Source organism: Populus nigra, chromosome 2, assembly GCF_951802175.1.
Source record: "Populus nigra chromosome 2, ddPopNigr1.1, whole genome shotgun sequence".
Taxonomy (NCBI): domain Eukaryota; kingdom Viridiplantae; phylum Streptophyta; class Magnoliopsida; order Malpighiales; family Salicaceae; genus Populus; species Populus nigra.
Window position 1 is genome coordinate 17,170,922 of NC_084853.1, and position 5,000 is coordinate 17,175,921.

The window sequence follows — 5,000 nt, forward strand, 5'->3', positions numbered from 1 at the left end:
CGGCTCGCCTGCCGCGGCCAGCGACGTCGGGCTGGCCCCTGCAGCGCCTAGCCTCTCCCACGCGGGGGGCAGGCCAGAGCGCGGGGGGCCAGGGCCCGAAGGCAGCCCCCCCGCGGGCGAGAGAGCAAGCCAGCAGGGGCTGTCGCCTGCCGCGGCCAGCGACGTCGGGCTGGCCCCTGCAGCGCCTAGCCTCTCCCACGCGGGGGGCAGGCCAGAACGCGGGGGGCCAGGGCCCGAAGGCAGCCCCCCCGCGGGCGAGAGAGCAAGCCAGCAGGGGCTGTCGCCTGCCGCGGCCAGCGACGTCGGGCTGGCCCCTGCCGCGGCCAGCGATGTCGGGCTGTCGCCTGCCGCGGCCAGCGACGTCGGGCTGGCCCCTGCAGCGCCTAGCCTCTCCCACGCAGGGGGCAGGCCAGAACGCGGGGGGCCAGGGCCCGAAGGCAGCCCCCCCGCGGGCGAGAGAGCAAGCCAGCAGGGGCTGTCCGCGCGTCGCGCAGCGCGGCATGGCTGCGGGGGCCGCGCTGCGCGCGCCCAAGCGCCCAAGGGCCCCAGGCCCTCAGGCCCCAGCGCCCCAGCGCCCAGCGCGGGCGGGCGCGCGCAGCGCGTGTGGTCTTTGAGGGGCGCCGGCCTGGTGGCTCCCTAAAGAGCAATAAGTGTCATTGCAGCTCTGGCAGGGGGAGACACTACTAGGTCCCAGCTGTCACCCCCCCTCTAAAAAATTCATTTCTTGGTATTTTGAGCTGAAATTTTGCACAGAGGTTGGCAAAAATCCAATCCACCTTCATTAATTTTCCCAGAATTTTTCGAGGTCGGGAAGTATTTGTTTTAATTTTCCTACCATTAGAAATCGAGTAAATCCGCAAAACTAGGAACCGGCCCGGAATGACCCCAAATTCAGTGGGCAGCCTCATAAAAATATGGCTGATTTTACTGGATTGGTTTCATGTGGAAAGCACGACGTTTTCTTGTAGGAATGCGGGAACCCCGGCAGCTCGCCTGCCGCGGCCAGCGACGTCGGGGACGCTGGCCTGCGCTGTCGAGCCCGCGAGGGCTGTCTCCGCGGCAGGCCCCCCCTGAACGGGGCACGACAGGCCACCGCGCTGGCTCGTCCAGCGTCGACAGTCCCTCGTCCAGGTTTCAGATCGCGCCAAGTCGAACCCATGACCTGCTCAAGCCATCGTGCGCTGCCGAATTCGCATCTGCGTGTAGGCTGCCATTCCACGCGGCAGCCCCTGTTTTCGTCAGCGTGCCCCCCTGACGAATTTTCCTGCCTGGCCCAGTCCAGCGTCCAGCCCCTGTTCGTCGAAAAATCTGCGCTGCCGATTTTCCACGCGGCAGCCCCTCTTTTCGTCAGCGTGCCCCCCTGACGAATTTTCCTGCCTGGCCCGGCCAGTCCAGCCCCTGTTCGTCGAAAAATCTGCGCTGCCGATTTTCCACGCGGCAGCCCCTCTTTTCGTCAGCGTGCCCCCCTGACGAATTTTCCTGCCTGGCCCGGCCGGTCCAGCATCCAGCCCCTGTTCGTCGAAAAATCTGCGCTGCCGATTTTCCACGCGGCAGCCCCTGTTTTCCTCAGCGTGCCCCCCTGACGAATGTTCGTCGAAAAATCTGCGCTGCCGATTTTCCACGCGGCAGCCCCTCTTTTCGTCAGCGTGCCCCCCTGACGAATGTTCGTCGAAAAATCTGCGCTGCCGATTTTCCACGCGGCAGCCCCTCTTTTCGTCAGCGTGCCCCCTGACGAATTTTCCTGCCTGGCCCAGTCCAGCGTCCAGCCCCTGTTCGTCGAAAAATCTGCGCTGCCGATTTTCCACGCGGCAGCCCCTCTTTTCGTCAGCGTGCCCCCCTGACGAATTTTCCTGCCTGGCCCGGCCAGTCCAGCCCCTGTTCGTCGAAAAATCTGCGCTGCCGATTTTCCACGCGGCAGCCCCTCTTTTCGTCAGCGTGCCCCCCTGACGAATTTTCCTGCCTGGCCCGGCCGGTCCAGCATCCAGCCCCTGTTCGTCGAAAAATCTGCGCTGCCGATTTTCCACGCGGCAGCCCCTGTTTTCCTCAGCGTGCCCCCCTGACGAATGTTCGTCGAAAAATCTGCGCTGCCGATTTTCCACGCGGCAGCCCCTCTTTTCGTCAGCGTGCCCCCCTGACGAATGTTCGTCGAAAAATCTGCGCTGCCGATTTTCCACGCGGCAGCCCCTCTTTTCGTCAGCGTGCCCCCTGACGAATTTTCCTGCCTGGCCCAGTCCAGCGTCCAGCCCCTGTTCGTCGAAAAATCTGCGCTGCCGATTTTCCACGCGGCAGCCCCTCTTTTCGTCAGCGTGCCCCCCTGACGAATTTTCCTGCCTGGCCCGGCCGGTCCAGCCCCTGTTCGTCGAAAAATCTGCGCTGCCGATTTTCCACTCCGCAGCCCCTGTTTTCGTCAGCGTGCCCCCCTGACGAATTTTCCTGCCTGGCCCGGCCAGTCCAGCGCCCAGCCCCTGTTCGTCGAAAAATCTGCGCTGCCGATTTTCCCCGACGAACCTGCAGCTGCACAAATCCGCGCTGCCACTGCCCCATTGTCTGGACCAACAGTCTTTTCCATCAAGCCCTGGACTATAAATCGTCCAGACTCATCGCCAGCACCCGCTGCCGATTCTGCCGACTTTGCCGATTTCGTCGGCGCTGCCGATTCCAACACTGCCCGCCGTGCCTGAACCAGCGCTGTTTCGTCAGCGTGTCCCCTTGACGAATTTCCCTGCCTGGCCTGGACAGTCCATCTTCCAGCCCATGTTCATCGAAAAATCTGCGCTGCCGATTTCCCCGACGAACCTGCAGCTGCACAAATCTGTGCTGCCGATTTCCCCCCCTGTCGGCATGGCTGCCGCTGCCCCGATGTCCAGACCAACAGTCTTTTTTGTCGACTTTGCCGATTTTGTCCGCGCTGCCGATTCCAACACTACCCCCTGCATCCAAACCAGCATTGTTTCGTCAGCTCTTCCCCTGACGATTTTAGCCCTGTAACAAACAGTAGGCCTCCAATCCCGCCAACGGGAGCCAAGTTGATAGGGAAGAGAATTGAATGACGCGCCTGGTCCTCGCACCCCGCCACCCGAGGGGCCTTTTTCCCGGCAGCCTCTGAAAAACTCTAGCTTTCACGGTCCTCGCCGCCCCTCACCACCATGGCAGGCCTCTAATCCCACCCATCAGCAGTTGTAGCCGATAGGGCAGTGATTTGAATGACGCGTCGCGGGCCTCCGGGTCATCTCACCCGGCCATTAATTGGAGCGTTTTTGGCTGGCCGAGGATGGGGGGATGGATCTCTTCTTCCGAAAAAGCAAACAGTACATCGGGAGTTATGTTGACGGGGCATGGAATTGAATGACCCGTCGCGGGCCGCCGGGTCATCTCACCCGGCCATCCCGGGGAGCGTTTTTCCCGGCAGCATCGGGGAAACTCTTGCTTTCACTGCCCGCTGCCCAAGTCCCCACTCGAATCGGCCCCCCGCGCCAACAAGCCAACGCTGCCGAATCGGCAGACACTGCTGCCGAATCTGCCGACACTGCCCCGCGGGCTGCCACTGCCCCAGTGTCTAAACCAGCGGTCTTTCTCATCGAGCCTTGGACTATCCAGTCCGTCCTGACTCATCGCCAGCACCTGCTGCCGATTCTGCCGACTTTGCCGATTTTCTCGGCGCTGCCGATTCCAACACTGCGCCCACCGTGTCTGAACCAGCGCTGTTTCGTCAGCGTGTCCCCTCGACGAATTTTCCTGCCTGGCCTGGACAGTCCACCGTCCAGCCCGTGTTCGTCGAAAAATCTGCGCTGCCGATTCTGCCGACTTTGCCGATTTCGTCGGCGCTGCCGATTCCAACACTGCCCGCCGTGCCTGAACCAGCGCTGTTTCGTCAGCGTGTCCCCTCGACAAATTTTCCTGCCTGGCCTGGACAGTCCATCGCCCAGCCCATGTTCGTCGCAAAATCTGCGCTGCCGATTTTCCCCGACGAACCTGCAGCCGCACAAATCTGCGCTGCCGAATCTGCCGACACTGTCCCGCGGGCTGCCACTGCCCCAGTGTCTAAACCAGCAGTCTTTCTCGTCGAGCCTTGGACTATCCAGCCCGTCCAGACCCATCGCCAGCACCCGCTGCCGATTCTGCCGACTTTGCCGATTTCGTCGGCGCTGCCGATTCCACCACTGCCCGCCGTGCCTGAACCAGCGCTGTTTCGTCAGCGTGTCCCCTCGATGAATTTTCCTGCATGGCCCGGCCAGTCCAGCGTCCAGCCCATGTTCGTCGAAAAATCTGCGCTGCCGATTCTGCCGACTTTGCCGATTTCGTCGGCGCTGCCGATTCCAACACTGCCCGCCGTGCCTGAACCAGCGCTGTTTCGTCAGCGTGTCCCCTCGACAAATTTTCCTGCCTGGCCTGGACAGTCCACCGTCCAGCCCGTGTTCGTCGAAAAATCTGCGCTGCCGATTCTGCCGACTTTGCCGATTTCGTCGGCGCTGCCGATTCCAACACTGCCCGCCGTGCCTGAACCAGCGCTGTTTCGTCAGCGTGTCCCCTCGACAAATTTTCCTGCCTGGCCTGGACAGTCCATCGCCCAGCCCATGTTCGTCGCAAAATCTGCGCTGCCGATTTTCCCCGACGAACCTGCAGCCGCACAAATCTGCGCTGCCGAATCTGCCGACACTGTCCCGCGGGCTGCCACTGCCCCAGTGTCTAAACCAGCAGTCTTTCTCGTCGAGCCTTGGACTATCCAGCCCGTCCAGACCCATCGCCAGCACCCGCTGCCGATTCTGCCGACTTTGCCGATTTCGTCGGCGCTGCCGATTCCACCACTGCCCGCCGTGCCTGAACCAGCGCTGTTTCGTCAGCGTGTCCCCTCGATGAATTTTCCTGCATGGCCCGGCCAGTCCAGCGTCCAGCCCATGTTCGTCGAAAAATCTGCGCTGCCGATTCTGCCGACTTTGCCGATTTCGTCGGCGCTGCCGATTCCAACACTGCCCGCCGTGCCTGAACCAGCGCTGTTTCGT